The 16,911-nt window shown below is 45.1% G+C and overlaps 2 pseudogenes; one reads left to right on the top strand and one right to left on the bottom strand.

The window, feature by feature from the left end:
* Positions 1-10,345: 10,345 nt before the first annotated feature.
* Positions 10,346-12,219, bottom strand: LOC118153476 (ubiquitin-ribosomal protein eS31 fusion protein pseudogene; annotated as a pseudogene).
* Positions 12,220-12,893: 674 nt separating this feature from the next.
* On the top strand, positions 12,894-16,066 carry LOC128931973 (eukaryotic translation initiation factor 4E-binding protein 2 pseudogene; annotated as a pseudogene).
* Positions 16,067-16,911: the final 845 nt, after the last annotated feature.

The following is a 16,911-nucleotide window of genomic DNA, read 5'->3' as shown; positions in this document are numbered from 1 at the left end:
CTCCTTATTCTCTCACCTTCTAGGATTTCTGTTTTTATTTTTTATTTTTATTTTTTGAGACTGAGTCTTGCTTTGTTGCCTAGGCTGGAGTGCAGTGGCATGATCTTGGCTCACTGCAGCCTCCACTTCCCAGGTTAAAGCGATCCTCCTGCCTCAGCCTCCTGAGCAGCTGGGACTACAGGTGTGTGCCACCATGTCTGGCTAATTTTGTATGTTTTGTAGAGAGAGGGTTTCATCATGTTGGACTGGCTGGTCTCAAACTCCTGACCTTGAGTGATCCTCCCACCTTGGCCTCCCAAAGTGCTGGGATTACAGGTGTGAGCCACCACATGCGGCCCTGGATTTCCATTTTCTTTCCTCTCCACACTGGGGTAAGGGTTGAGGGAGGTGGGGCACTGAATCCCTGAGTCTCAGGCAGTGTCTTTCTCCTGGTTGCATTTTCTCTAAATCTCCCTGCCTCCTTGGTTCCACTTCCAGGCCTGGAAGAGATGACCTTCTTCTGAGCTCGTTTACTGAATCCCATCCCATGACTACTTATAATATAGGCCAGAGCTCAGACCTCACAGTTTTGCCTTTGCTATGGAAAGGGAAGTTTTTGAAATTAAGAACCTCTCCCTATTCTCCACTAGGCTAGGTTTTAAGACTATGGTTTCTGAACAGATGCAAAGCTAAACGATGGCCTCTTTATTTCAGGTGGGGTCTGCACTCCTCTTGATTTAATGCTGCTGGGTGTGGGGGAAAGAAGAGACGAAGAGCATTGTGAGTCACAGGGTTGAAAAGTAGACGGATCTATTTGACAGTTTCAAAAATATTATCCCCTTTACACAGTCAAATGGGTCCCCAAGTTCTCATACCTTAGCTCATCTCCTGGGCATTGATTATTTCCGGAGAGTTCTGGCAAATTCTGTGTAATGTTTCCTCCCCACATCGCAGCCATATTTTCTCTCCTCTCAGAGCCCATCTCCTCTTGGGCACACCAATGGCTCCTTGGCTCACTTATTTAAGTTCTGAATAGATAAAGAAGTTCCTTGAATCACTGATGGTGAAATCTAGATGTCAGGCAGGCACTTCACTAAGGAAAAGGGAGACCCGATTCCAGTCCTGGACTTGGCTGGATCTAATAAAGTTCCTGAGTGGACAATGGGAAAAACACAATGGGAAGTGTGTTGTTGGAAGAATGAAATGAGATAATACGTGTGTAGTGAAGCTTCACGTAGCAGCTGGCACAGAGAATTTACTCAGTGTCTGTTTCCGCCCCTCTTCCTCCACCTTCTGCCATTCTCTGCTTTCTGAGATTAGTCTCACTCTTGTGGAATTCTGGGCTTCCCTAAGCAGAGCTTAGTTTGTTCATCCGCTCTCAGGTGAATCCAGCTCTCGGGCACTAGTCCATTGGACTGTGGTTGAACAGTGCAGTGTGTAAGTGCTAATCAAATGACTAATTATTAGTGTGACATTGTCAGCACAGAGCGAGCTGTGTTGGTCCTCCAGTCCCATGTGCGGAGGATTTCTCCAATGCCATTTGCTCTTCATTACTGTACACATACAGGCACACACTCACGTCTTGGATCCTGGGTCCTGGCATGTGGAAATCTTAGGTCAGCAGAGGTGACAGGTTAAGTAAGGGAGGTGAGTGGGGGAGCACAGGAGAGACCAGAAGTCCTTCTAGATACCTACAGCTGCCCCTCACCCCCACCCTCTGATATGGTTTGTCTGTGTCCCTACCCAAATCTCACCTTGAATTGTAATAATCCCCATATGTCGGGGCGGGGCCAAGTGGAGATAATTGAATCATGGGGGCGGTTTCCCCCATACTGTTCTCATGGTAGTGAGTAAGTCTCATGAGATCTGATAGTTTTATAAATGCGAGTTCCCTGCACAAGATCTCTTGCCTGCTGCCATGTGAGACCTGACTTTGTTCTTCATTCGCCTTCTGCCATGATTGTGAGGCCTCCCCAGCCATATGGAACTGTGAGTCAATCAAACCTCTTTCCTTTATAAATTACACATTTTTGGGTATGTCTTTTTTTGTTGTTGCATTTTTAGTAGAGACAGGGTTTCACCATATTGGCCAGGCTTGTCTCAAACTCTTGACCTCAAGTGATCTGCCCACCTAGGCCTCCCAAAGTGCTGGGATGACAGGTATGGGCCACTGCGCCTGGCCAGGTATGTCTTTATTAGCAGTGTGAGAACAGACTAATACACCTGCCTTAGCTACTCACCTGCCCAGCCCTCATAGCCTGGGGCTTCCTTTTTGTCACACCTATTTTGAGTCAAAATGTCTCAAATGTCCCACACCTGTCTGAGTACAAACAGATGAGTGGGACATAGTCCTATAAAGCTCAGTGTGGCATGGGTTCTGCTGATCTCTTTACTCCTCGGTCCTGAATTGCCCCTTCCCTCTGTCCTTGTGCTCCAGTCACAATAATATCTCTCTCTCTCAATTTTTTTTTTTGAGATGGGATCTTACTCTGTTGCCCAGACTGGAGTGCAGCAGCTTGATCCTACCTCACTGCAGCCTTGAACTCAAGCTCAAGCATCCTCCCTCCTCAGCCTCCTGAGTAGCCGGGACTACAGGCACACACCACCATGCACAGCTAATTTTTACCTTTTTTGTAGAGATGGAAGATCTCACTCTGTTGCCCAGGCTCAAGTCCCTGGCCTCAAGCAATCCTCCTACCTTGGCTTCCCAAAGTGCCGGGATTACAGGCATGAGCCAATGCACCAGGCCACAATAACCTCTTTTTGGTGACTAGAAAACACCAAACTTGTTCCTGCTCAGAGCCTCATCACCAGCCCTGCTGGCCCCACTGTGTCCACACCTGTTCTCTCCTCTTCCTGTGGCTGGCTTCACATCCTTCGGCTCTTAGCTCACATACCCCTTCTTCAGAGAAGTCTTCCCTGATTGTCCTCTCTAAAGCGGACCCTACGGAGATGATTTATTATAGCACTTCACACCCTTCCTTCCTTCACAGCATCAGTCACAACTGTAATTATTCTAACCCCCTTCTTCATGTGCTTTTCTACCCCCCACCAGCTTGTACAGTCCACGAGGGGAAGAGCTGTTTTTCTTTTGTTCACGACTCCACCGCCACCTAGAAGAGTATGGGCACGTAGTACGTGCTTAATAAATGTTTGCAATGAGTGACCTCCACGTTCCTTTTCATGTTGTTATCCTAAATGAATTTTGCAGACAGCCCAATGGGTCATCAGATTGACTTGCTTTGATAATAATTTCTGGGACCAGATCTCCTCACTTATTTATTTAGAGACAGGGTGTCACTCTCATCCCCTTCTCACTCTTTAGAAGCAGCTGGGGTTGGATCCTTCAACATGTGATGCCTGAGTCTCCTTGAGACTAATCCTGGACTCACAATGCCACAGCCAGCCCAGCAGGCTGTTCACTCCTCTCCTCTCCTCTCCCCTCCCCATCCCTTCCTTTTCCATCCCTTCCCTTCCCACTTTCTTTTCCTTTTTTTTTTGAGACAGAATCTTGATCTGTTGCCTAGGCTGGAGTGCAATGTCGTGATTTTGGCTCACTGCAACCTCTGCCTTTCAGGTTCAAGTGATTCTCCTGCCTCAGCCTCCCAAGTAGCTGGGATTATAGGCGCATGTCACCACACCCAGCTAATTTTTGTATTTTTAGTAGAGGTGAAGTTTTATCATGTTGGCCAGACTGGTCTCAAACTCCTGACCTAAGTGATCTGCCCACCTTGGCCTCCCAAAGTGCTGGGGTTATAGGCATTAGCCACCAACTCCTGCCTGCTTCCTTTCTAATAAGCAACTCTCCCTACATCTTGCAAGGGAGAGTCAGGAAGTAAGAACTAGTGTTCACTCAGAACTGACTCCATAAAAACTGCGTGAACTTGGACAACTTAATCTCAGCGGGCATCAATTTTCTCATCTTTAAAAAGGGAATAACACTAATAAGGGATTTACTGACATTTTGGGCCAGATAATACTTTCTCAGGTGGTGTGTCCTGTGCGTTGCAGGATGTTTGGCAGCGTCTACACACTAGATGGCAGTAGCAAACCCAGTTAAGACAATTAAGAATGTCTCCAGACAACGCCAGACATTCCCAGGGGGCAAACCCACAACTTTTCCCTTCATCTTTCCCCCATTTTAAACCACTCCAATAATATCTGCCTTATAGGATTATTGGTAGTTTAAATGAGATAGGTCATGTTAAGTTCATATTATTATGCTTTGCATAGAGAAGAATTTAATCGATATTTAAGATCTATTACTATTATTACCAATGTCATTACATTGAAGGCACCAAGACTTTCAGGGAAGACTGGTAGACCCAGAAAAATTCACCCTAGTGCCCATGGTGAATGTCTTGTCTGTGTTTCCAAACACTGATTGCTAAATTTTCAGGAAATTTGCAAACCAGTTGTTAAATATAGCCACCTTGAAATTGGCAATTGTAGGAGTGTTTACACTGTGGCAATTGGCAAATGTCACATAACAGGGCTTTATTTTCTGGGAGCTACTCGGCTACCGTAGTGCTTCTTTATGAATGCACTAAATGACAAGATCTTGTGGTGAGTCAGCTAACTACTGATATTTTGAAATATTGATGACCATAAAGGAATTTTTGAGATATCGACAAATGTAATATAATATGAAAATCAGTGATTTCTACTGGAGGCAAAGAATGCCCACATTCGTATTTGAAGGAAATGCTAAATTTTGGTTAGATATAGGAAAAAATAGCCAGGTGCGGTGGCTCACGCCTGTAATCCTGGCACTTTGGGAGGCTGAAGGGGGCAGATCACAAGGCCAAGAGATTGAGACCAGCCTAGCCAACATGGTGAAACTCCATCTCTACTGAAAATACAAAAATTAGCTGGACATGGTGGTGCACACCTATGGTTCCAGCTACTTGGGGAGCTGAGGCAGGAGAATTGCTTGAACCCAGGAAGTGGAGGTTGCAGTGAGCCCATATCTTGCCACTGCACTCCAGGCTGGCAACAGAGTGAGGCTCCGTCTCAAAAAAAAAAAAAAAAAAAAAAAGGGTGAGGCGGGGGGAGAAAAAAAGATGTGTTTTATTTTTCATGAATGGATTCCCTGAATTCTAACCATGGACCTCAATTAAGAACTTCTGCTTTAGGCCTTGCACAGTGGCTCATGCCTGTGCAATCTGCACTTTGGGAGGCTGAGGTGGGAGGATCACTGGAGTTCAGAAGTTGAAGACCACCCTGGGCAACATAGTGAGACCCTGTCTCTACAAAAAAAGAAAAAGGAAGGGAGAAACAGAGAAAACGAGAGAAAGAGAAAGAGAGAAAGAAAGAAAGAAAAGAAAGAAGGAAAAGAAGGAAGGAAGGAAAGAAAGAGAGAGAGACAAGCCCTAATGCTCTAGTGGACACATTTGTTGGTATTGTGTAAATTAACCTGGGCCTTTAGCATCAGAGAGGCCTAGGTTTGAAGTCCAAATCTGCCAGTTACTTAGGTGAGCAAGCCTTAGTTTCCTCAGTTTCTAAAATGGGAATCTCAACTTCACAGGTTTTTGGAATTAAATAAAAGATGTATTTAAAGTGCTTAAAGAGGGACCTAGCACCAGTACTCTGTGTGTGTGTGTGTGTGTGTGTGTGTGTGTGTGTGTGTGCGCGCACACACGCGCGCGCATGTGTGTGTGTTTGGGGGAGGGAGGGACTTCATCATTTTTCTCCCCATCCCTAGTATCTGCAGAGATCTCTGGATTTGTGCGTCTAAGCCTTAGCCTTAGTGACAGATCACATCCCAGATGGCGCTCCTGGCTTATCTTTATTTCCAATTTCTGTCTGGATGAAATATTTGCAACGTGTACACTGGAAAGAACAGATAGAGTTATGAGTCACTTTTCACAAATTGTATAGTGGATTTCACATACTTTCATGCTTGATTTTCCACCATGTTTCAAACTGTTACAAAACGGTTTTCTCCCCCTTCCTTTGGGACACTGTGGCATAGGTCCCAGTGGAGAAGGGACATGGTATTCCTTTCACTCCTGCCCTCTCTGCCTTCCCAATGGCACAGCAAGTGAAGAAGCTTATTCTCCTATCCTCAGCCTGGAAGCTCCGTTATTCCCAGGCACAGGACCATTTTTCCAGCTTGTTAGAATCTGGGGCTAAGATAAAGGAGGGCAGACCATTAGGTAGCAATTTATATGTAAATGTGAAAGATGCCGAAGAAAGAGAGACTTGGCGCTTGTTCTTTAGTAAACATTTAAGCTGGGACCTTCTGGAAAGCAGGCCCCAGTCCCTAGAACCCTGAGTATGCACAGGAACTCTAGTCCCCCTCTGTCTCCTTGTCTTCACCCATGGGGAGACTGAGGCCCAAAGTTACAGAGTGAGTAATGTGCAGGGCTGATTACAGCTCCGTGACTGCTCCTGCACAGCACAGCTACCCTATATGCAAAGAGTAGCAGCTCAGGGCAGTTTTGCAGTTATATTTATACCTATTTTTAATCCCATGTAGGTGAATGGGTGTTTATGCAGAAATTTCTAGGGAAGGGGTAGTAATTTTGGCTCGGTGGGTCATTGCCATGGCAAGGGGTGGTAACTTTCAGGTGTTGCCATGGCAATGGTAAACTTGGCATACTGGTGGGTGTGTCTTATGGAAAACTGCTTCCGCCCCATCCCTGTTTTAGCTAGTCTTCAATTCGGTCTGGTGTTCCAGCCCTGCCCCCAGAATCAAGTCCTGCCTCTTACTGCAGGACTAGGGCTTAAAACCCATAGGTGGACCCCAAAGCCAGTGTTTGACTACTTCATGGGGTATCCCCAAGGAGAGGGCGCCCTCTGACCAGCCCGAAGCCTCACATTCTCCTTTCTCCCTACTTATTTAGTTCCACCTATTAAGGCTGACAAAGACTCTCTCCTTAGACCCAAACTATCGCTGGACTCCTCTGAGCCCTCTGCTCGCCTAGTCCTGAGCTTGACATTCTCTCTATCCTCATAGAACCCAATTTGAGCAAGAATCCTGCTAAGTCAGTTGAGCAAAAACTCCCCACCCTCAGTATCTTACCACCCTGGCCTGCCTGCAGCAAAACTTCTGCTGAGCTCCTCCCCCTGCTCCCTGGCGATAAATCTCCACTTGAACTGGTTGCAGTCGGAGTTGAGTCCAGTCTCTCCCTTGCTGCAGGACCCATTGCAGTGGTCCCTGTATTTATGGTCAGGGCCCCTCTTCAATCAAGTTTGATTTATTGTCTTTAACAAGTGTCATGAGTAATTTTTTCTTTAGTAAGACTCACCTTTGGCCGGGCACAGTGGCTCATGCCTGTAATCTCAGCGCTTTGGGAGGCCGAGGTGGGCGGATCATGAGGTTAGGAGTTTGAGACCAGCCTGGCCAACATGGTGAAACCCTGTCTGTACTTAAGATACAAAAAATTAGCCGGGCTTGACGGCGTGGGCTACTTGGGAGGCTGAGCCAGGGGAATCACTTGAACCCAGGAGGCAAAGGTTGCAGTGAACTGAGATTGCATCAGTGCACTCCAGCCTGGGTGACTGGGTAAGAAGCCACCTCAAAAAAAAAAAAAAAAAAATAGACTTACCTTCTGGCTTGGGAGCTTGAAGCTGAGGGGAAAAGTGTGCTGTAGACGCCATTGATAAATACTAAAATAAACAGTAACTGTGCCCAGTACTATGCTGTGTATGTATGGAGGACCGTCATTAGCAGAGGAGCCCTCCTGCCTTGGTCCTGAGCTCTGTATCAAGGTATCAAGAATGAAAATGGAGAGCTGGGTGCAGTGGAGTACACCTCTAGTCCCAGCTACTCAGGAGGCTGATGGGGGTGAATCGCTGAAGTGCAAGAGTTAAAGGCTGCAGTGAGCTGTGACTGAGCCATTGCACTCCAACCTGGGTGACAGAGCAAGAGGATGTCTCTTAAAAAAAAAAAAGGAGGGCACTCTGAATGTGGACCAGTGCAGAAGCTTCTCCCTAAAGAGAAAGAAAATGCCTGTAATTCCAGCACTTTGGCAGGCTGAGGCAGGCAAATCACGAGATCAGGAGTTCCAGATCAGCTTGGCCAAATTAGTGAAACCCTGTCTCTACTAAAAATACAAAATATTAGCCGGGTGTGGTGGTGGGCGCCTGTAATCCCAGCTATCCAGGAGGCTGAGGCAGGAGAAATGCTTGAACCCAGGAGGCGGAGGTTGTGGTGAGCTGAGATTGCAACACTGGACTCCAACCTGGGTGACAGTGTGAGATTCTGTCTCAAAAAAAAAAAAAAAAAGGTGGGGCGCTGTGGCTCACGCCTGTAATCCTAGCACTTTGGGAGGCCGAGGTGGATGGATCACCTGAAGTCAGGAGTTCATGACCAGCCTGGCCATGATGGTGAAACCCCATCTTTTTAAAAAAAATAATAATAATAAAAAAAGAAAAAAGAAAACAAAAGTGGGCTTTATCCCCACTCTAGGCTTTTCTTCTCTGTGGTCAGTTGCCTCGAACCAGCTCATTGCCCTAACCTCTTGAGAATGATAGAGTCAGAGGGATGAGTGGGAGATGGAAGGCCGTCACCCTAGGGGAAGCAGCCTCAGCCCTGTCACTTCTTCAGCTACCTGGCAAGTAGTTTTCTGAAAACGAAAAGGCATCCTCACCTCTGCCAAATGTTCCGGTGCCCTTAGCCCTTGAAGATGGCTCACAGCAGTGTTCTTGCTTTTTAGATATGTGACAGAGAGAGGCCAGGGGCTGGAGTTGGCAGTGCTGGGGGAGGCTGAGTATATCCTTAAACCAATACATCATGTTTCAGGGTTTGATCTTGGCTGGGTGCAGTGGGTCATGTCTGTCATCCTAGCACCTTGGTAGGCTGAGATGGGAGGATTGCTTTAGGCCAGGAGTTTGAGACCAGCCTGGGCAACACAGTGAAACCTCATCCCTGCTAAAAACAAAACAGAATATTAGCTGGGCGGGGTGGCCTGCACCAGTGGTTCAGGCTACTCAGGAGGCTGAGGAGGAAGGATTGCTTGAGCCCCAGAGGTGGAGGCTGCGGTGAGCTGTGATAGCACCAGTGTGTTCCAGTCTGTGTGACAGAGGGAGTCCCTGTCTAAAAAAAAAAAACACATAAAAAATAAATATGTTTTTTTAAAAAAGAGTTTGACTTTGATCTTAAGAGTAATGGGAAATCCTTGAAGAGATTTAAACAGGGAAGGGCTGGGGTCAGATTTGTGGTTTGGAAAGATCCCTCTGGCATGTATGGGAGATAAGTGGGGGCAGTGGACAGAAGGATGAGTGAACAGGCTGCTTCAGTCATTTACAAGAGATGTCATGGTGCCGGAATCAAGGCAGGGGTAGGGGAGAGGCAGACAAGAGGATGGATGGATAGAGACTCAGGAGACAGAACGGATAGCACTTGGTGGGTGATTGGATGTGGGTGTAGGAGAGAGTAATGATATCCAAGATTATGGCTTTAGTAAGTGGCGGGTGGGGATGCTGACATTCTCTGAGATTGGACTGCAGGAGGAGAAGCAGTAGCTTTTGGGGGAAAGATGATGAGATTAGTTTTGGCCATGCTGAGTCTGATGACCTGTGGGACATCCAATTAGAGATGTTTGGTTGGATTTCAAGACAGCCGCTTGGGAGACATTAGCATCTAGATGGTAATTAATTGAGAAATGGAAAGGTTTGAGGACAAAATCCAGAGGAAGATGATGGGAAGGATGGAAAGAGGACTGAGGAGTGACGATCACAGAGGCAGGAGTAGGGCGCAGTGTGCCATAGAAGTTGATTGAAGGGAGGATTTCAAGGAGACATCTGCCAGCAATGTGAAATGCTGGCAAGAAGTCAGATAAGATCAGGGCCTGGCAAAAGTAAAAGTTGGGGCTTGAGGCCAGGAGTTCGAGACCAACCTAGGCAACATAGTGAGACCCCATCTCTCCAAAAAAAAAAAAAAAAAAAAGAATTAGGCACAGTGGCACATGCCTGTGGTCCCAGCTACTTGGGAGGCTGAGGTGGGAGGATGACTTGAGCCCGGGAGATCGAGGCTGCAATGAGTCGTGATGGTACCACTGCATTCCTGTATGGACAACAGAGTGAGATTCTGTCTCAAAACAAACAGAAAACAAAAAACACAGGAGTTGGGGTGGGGTGAAGAGAGAATAGGAGGTGAGGATATGAAACCTGTAGACTTCTTTTCTTCCTCCCTCTCTCCCTCTCTCCCTCCCTCCCTTTCTCCCTTCCTTCCTACAAAGACAAGGGAATAGTTACCTGGAATCCCACCACCATGAGATGACCATTATTCACATTTTGGTGCCCAGCCTTCCTGTGCGTCTCTTTATGCACCACACCCCACATACTATAGAACATTTCACTTATTTTAATTTTATTCATTTATCTTTTTTTTTTTAGTTCATGTCTTTTATTAACTCAGTTACCTGTCTTCTGGTTTGAAACAGTAAGTCAGACAACATTTGCCACAATAATATCTGTCAAAGTGCCTTGCTATAAACACTCCAGCACCATATTCATCAACAGGGCACTCTTGATGAAGGCGATGAATATTTTTTTAAATTTATTGCATTTTAGGTTTTGGGTACATGTGAAGAACATGCAAGATAGTTTCATAGGTACACACGTGGCTGTGTGATTTGCTGCCTTCCTCCTCTTCACCTATATCTGACATTTCTCCCCATGCTATCTCTCCCCAACTCCCCACCCCCTGCTGTCTCTCCCCTATTCACCTCAACAGACCCCAGTATGTAGTGCTCCCCTCCCTGTGTCCATGTGTTCTCATTGTTCAATACCTGCCTATGAGTGAGAACATGTGGTGTTTGATTTTCTGTTCTTGTGTCAGTTTGCTGAGAATGATGGTCTCTAGGTTCATCCATGCGCCTATAAAGGACATGAACCCATCATTTTTGATGGCTGCATAATATTCCATGGTGTATATGTGCCACATTTTCCCTGTCCAGTCTATCATCGATGGGCATTTGGGTTGGTTCCAGGTCTTTGCTATTGTAAACTGTGCTGCAATGAACATTCGTGTGCTTGTGTCCTTATAGTAGAATGATTTATAATCCTTTGGATATATACCCAGTAATGGGATTGCTGGGTCAGATGGAATTTCTATTTCTAGGTCCTTGAGGAATTGCCACACTGTCTTCCACAATGGTTGAACTAATTTACATTCCCACCAACAGTGTAAAAGTGTTCCTATTTCTCCACATCCTCTCCAGCATCTGTTGTCTCCAAATTTTTTAATGATCACCATTCTAACTGGTGTGAGATGGTATCTCAGTGTAGTTTTGATTTGCATTTCTCTAATGACCAGTGATGATGAGCATTTTTTCATGTTTGTTGGCCTCATGTATGTCTTCTTTTGTAAAGTGTCTGTTCATATCCTTTGCCCACTTTTGAATGGGCTTGTTTTTTTCCTGTAAATCTGTTTGAGTTCTTTGTAAATTCTGGATATCAGCCCTTTGTCAGATGAGTAAACTGCAAAAATTTTTTTCCCATTCTGTTTGTTGCCGATTCACCCTAATGACTGTTTCATTTGCCGTGCAGAAGCTGTGGAGTTTGATTAGGTCCCATTTGTCTATTTTGGCTTTTGTTGCCAATGCTTTCGGTGTTTTGGTTATGAAGTCCTTGGAAGGCGACTAATTTTGCCATCCTCAACTACCTCATAATATTTCAGGACAGCCAGCTTAACCTTCTTTCTCTTGTGCTTATTCTTCTTGGGAGTGCTGTAAGACTTCTTCTTCCTTTTCTTAGCACCACCATGAAATCTCAACACAGGATGAAGAGTAGACTCCTTTTGAATGTTGTAGTCAGACAAAGTACGTCCGTCTTCTGGTTGCTTGCCAGCAAAGATCAGTCTTTGCTGATCAGGAGGAATTCCTTCCTTATCCTGGATTTTGGCCTTTACATTTTCTATCATATCTGAGGGTTCAGCCTCCAGGGTGATGGTCTTCCCTGTAAGGGTTTTCACAAAAATCTGCGTTTTGGTGGTGGCTCCATTGCAGATGGCGGATTGAAAAGCTTATTTATCTTTTAAAGAGACAGGGTCTTACTCTGTTGCCCAGGCTGGAGTGCAGTGGTGCAATCACAGCTTATTGAAGCCTCAAACTCCTGGGCTCAAGCCATCCTCCCATCTCAGCCTCCCAGGTAGCGAGGACTAGAGGCATGCACCACCACACCAAGCTAATTTTTTGGTAGAGACTAGGGTCTCACTATGTTGATCAGGCTGCCCTGGACCTCCTGGGTGTGTCTGGCCAGAAAATTTAACTTAAAGGAGATGATATACATGCTGTTTTTAAAATCACGAATATTCATTCCTCTTTATCCCCATAACAGCATTCAACCCTTTATTTTTTGCCTTTACCCATAAGCTGTGTTAACAATTTATGCTCTTCAGTTTTTTTTTTTGAGACAGAGTCTCACTCTGTTGCCCAGGCTGGAGTGCAGTGGCGCAATCTCGGTGATCTCAGCAATCCGGCGATCTCGGCTTACTGCAACCTCGGCTCACTGCAACCTCCGTCTCCGGGGTTCAAGCGATTCTCCTGTCTCAACCTCTCCAGTAGCTGGGATTAGAGGTGTGCACCACCACACCTGGCTAATTTTTGTATTTTTAGTGGAGATGGGGTTTCGCCATGTTGGCTAGGGTGGTCTTGAACCCCTGACCTCAGGTGATGTGACTGCCTCGGCCTCCCAAATACTGGGATTATAGGTGTGAGCCACCATGCCCAGCCATTTAAAAGAAAGAAATAAAGAATTTTATATATATATATATATATATAATTATATATATATAATTCTATCCAGAGAGAGAGAACGAGAGCAAGAGAATGTATGTGTGGTGTGTGTGATTGTGTTATAAAAATAGGATTATATTATTCACTGTTGCTTTTCTCCCTCAACTATTTCCTTTAAACTCTCTGGAGAGGCTCTGCCTTATTCCTTTAGTGACCACATTATAGCCCATGGTGTGGACATGCCATGCTGTACTCAGGTGAATCCTATTTGATGGATATGCACTTTGCTTTCACTTCCTGGTCACTAGGAACAGCATTGCAATAAATGTTCTTACACGTGTTATTATAGACAGATACTTTTATTTCTATGGGATCAATTCCCAGGAGTAAAATTTCTGGGTTGAAGAGTATATATGTATTTTCCCCTACAATTTTATTACAGAAATTTTCAAATATATGGAGAAGTTGAAAGAATCGTACATTTTAACACTGATATACTTATCACTTCTCTGTCTTTGCTTAATCACCGATCCATTTTCTACTCATTCATCTTTTCACTTATCAATCCATCTTATTTTCTGGCACATTTCAAAGTAAGTTGTAGACATCAGCTTATTCCATCTCTAAACACCTTGACATGTGTAATTTCAGTTCAACATTTGTTTACAGGTATCTTTCAGATATAATTTATATAAAGTGAATTGCACAAATCTTTTTTTTTTAAATTTTTTATTGCATTTTAGGTTTTGGGGTACATGTGCAGAACATGCAAGACAGTTGCATAGGTACACACATGGCAGTGTGTTTTGCTTCCTTTCTCCCCTTCACCCACATTTGGCATTTCTCCCCAGGCTATCCCTCCCCAGCTCCCCCCACCGCTGGCCCTCCCCTTTTCCCCACAATAGACCCCAGTGTTTAGTACTCCCCTTTCTGTGTCCATGTGTTCTCATTTTTCATCACCCGCCTATGAGTGAGAATATGCGGTATTTCATTTTCTGTTCTCGTGTCAGTTTGCTGAGAATGATGTTCTCCAGATTCATCTATGTCCCTACAAACGACATGAACTCATCATTTCTGATTGCTGCATAATATTCCATGGTGTATATGTGCCACATTTTCCCAATCCAGTCTATCATCAATGGGCATTTGGGTTGATTCCAGGTCTTTGCTATTGTAAACAGGAATTGCACAAATCTTACGTGTACCTTTCCACAAGCTGGGACAAAGGCAAACACTTTTGTGTCCCAAATCCCAGTTAAGTTATAGGACAGTCACGTCAACTCCAGAAAGTTCTCTTGAGCCTCTCCCCAATTGATCCCTACCCTACTGCCCAAAACAACCACTGTTCTGATTTTTTCATGATATATTAATTTTGCTATTCTAGAATTTCGTGTATATGCGTTTTTTTTTTTTTTTTTTTTTTTTTTGAGACAGAATCTTGCTCTGTTGCTCAGGCTGGAGTACAATGGCGTGATCTTGGCTCACTGCAACCTCCACCTCCCGGGTTCAAGCAATTCTCCTGCCTCAGCCTCCTGAGTAGCTGGGATTACAGGCACTCATTGCCATGCCTGGCTAATTTTTGCATTTTTAGTGGAAACAGGGTTTTGCCATGTTGGCCAGGCTGGTCTCGAATTCCTGACTGCAGGTGATCCACCTGCCTCGGCCTCCCAAAGTGCTAGGATTATAGGCGTGAGCCACCATGTCTGGCTGTATATGCTTTTTAGTAAGGCTCTTTCACTCTGTGTAATGTTTTTGAGGTTTATTCGTATTGTTGTTTGTGGCTTTTTGGTGCTCTGCCGCATTCTGTTTTATGAATACACCACAGTGTGTTTATCCATTCTTCAGATCTGTTTTTGGCTTTTGATTATTACGAATAAAGCTGCTATGAACACTTGTATGCTAGCCTTTTTGTGGGTATGTTTTCCTTTCTCTTGAGTAAATATCTTGGAGTAGAATTGCAGGTCGCAGGACAAGTGTGTGTTTAGTTTTACGACACTGACGGATTTTTTTCCTAAAGTGATTGTACCATTTTACACTCCCCTCCACAATGTGTGAGTTCTAGTTACACTACATTCTTAACAATAATTGATATTGTTAGTTTTAAAATGTAGCCATTTGGTAAATATTAGAGGTATCTCAATGTGATTTTAATTTGCTTTTCCCTGGTGACTAATGCAGGATGAAGCCTTTTTCATGTGCCTATGGGCCATTTCCACATTTTCTTGTGTCAAGTGTTTGTTAAGGTATTTTACTCATTTTTAATGGGCTGATCTTTTTTGAGATGAGGTCTCGCTCTGTCACCCAGGCTGGAGGGCAGTGGGGTGATCTCGGCTCACTGCAACGTCCACCTCCTGTGCTCAAGTGATTCTCCTGCCTCAGCCTCCTGAGTAGCTGGGATTACAGGCATCTGCCACCATGCCTGGCTAATTTTTGTATTTTTAGTAGAGACAGGATTTCACCATGTTGGCCAGGCTGGGGTTTCCAACTCCTGACCTCAGGTGATCCGCACACCTCGGTCTCCCAAAGTGCTGCGATTACAAGTGTGAGCCACTGCACCCAGCCTAAAAAAAAAGTTTAATAAAACAAAATAAAATTTAAAAAGACCAGGCCAGGCATGGCAGCTCACACCTATAATCCCAGCACTTTGGGAGGCCAAGGTGAGAGGATTGCTTGAGCCCAGGAGTTCAAGACCAGCTGGGGCAACATGGTAAAACCCTATCTCTATAAAAAATAGAAAAATTAGCCAAGCGTGGTGGTGCACACCTGTAGTCTCAACTGCCTGGGAGGCTGAGGTGTGAGGATTGCTTGAGCCCAGGAAGTTGGGGCTGCTGTGAGCCCAGATCATACCACTGCACTCCAGCCTGGGCAACAGAGTAAGACCCTGTGTCAAAAAAGCACAACAACAACAACAACAACAACAACAACAAAAAGCCACACAAAAAATACGAAATATTTTTAGCCTTCCTCCTGCCTGAGGGGCTGGAGCATCCCAGCTCTGCAGCTGCCACAGCCTGCCCTCCGGATGAAGCGGAGTGCCTGCGCCCAGAGCTGTGTCCTTGTCCACTGGCAGTGGTCACCAGCCCAGCCAGTGCTGTGCCATCCCCACCCACACTGTGTCCATCAGCGACTTGTGCAGCTACCTCATGACTATTGCACCACACCCGGGGGATGCTCTTCACCACACCCCAGGGATCTTGAATCATTTATGATCAAAAGTGTCTGTTGGATCATTGTAATTCTCCCATGGCTCAGACACAGCCCTGCCATCTGCCCAGTATCACAGGAGTCACTAGCCCTGGCACCTCAATAGGAGACTCCTAAGTAGAAGTAAACAACTTAACCAACTATCATGACAGGGAACACACAGTTGGGATGATGCTCAGTTTGAGATGGACATCTGACTTTCCTGCAAGGCTCAGAAGAAGAGCAGCAATGCTGATACCTGTGTGTACCAGATTTGGCCAATAGAATCAGTAACAAAAAGAAGAGGCATAACCAGCAGTCTGCTCCTCTTCCTCTGGGTGCCAAATGATAGGAAGATGAGCTTCATCGGACTTGATCTTCTCCCTCTCCTGTTCCCTGTTCCCCTTCCCAGTGAGTTAGATTAGATTGAAGACCCTTGCTGTATTTCTGTAGAGCTAAGCAGCCCATAGAGGAAAACAGTTAGAAACATTTTTTAAAGTGACACATAATAATTGAACATAAATATGGGTACATAGCAGTGTTGTGATACGTATAATATATAGTGATCAGATCAGGGTAATTAGCACATCTATCATCTCAAACGTTTGTCATTTCTTTGTGTTGGGAACATTCACTATCCTCCTTCTTGCTGTGTGAAACTATATAAGGTATTATTGCTAATTACAGTCATCTTACAGTGCTGTAGGGCATTAGAACTTATTCCTCCATCTAGCTGTAATTTTGTATCCTTTAACAAATTTTTCCCTAACCCACCTTCACCCATTCTTCCCAGTTTTGAGTTCTCTGTTCTACTTTTTGCTTCTATGAGATCTTTTTTTTTTTTTTTTTTTTTTTTGGGACTGAGTCTTGCTCTGTTGCCCAGGCTGGAGTACAGTGGCCAAATCTCAGCTCACTGCTATCTTCTGGGTTCAAACAGTTCTCTGCCTCAGACTCCCAAGCAGCTGGGATTACAGGCATGCACCACCATGCCTGGCTAATTTTTGTATTTTTAGTAAAGACTGGGTTTCACCATCTTGGCCAGGCTGGTCTTGAACTCCTGACC

This window comes from Callithrix jacchus, chromosome 5 (genome assembly GCF_049354715.1).
Source record: "Callithrix jacchus isolate 240 chromosome 5, calJac240_pri, whole genome shotgun sequence".
Taxonomy (NCBI): Eukaryota; Metazoa; Chordata; class Mammalia; order Primates; family Cebidae; genus Callithrix; species Callithrix jacchus.
Note: the sequence above shows the minus strand (reverse complement) of the source record. Positions and strands in the feature narration are given on the sequence as shown.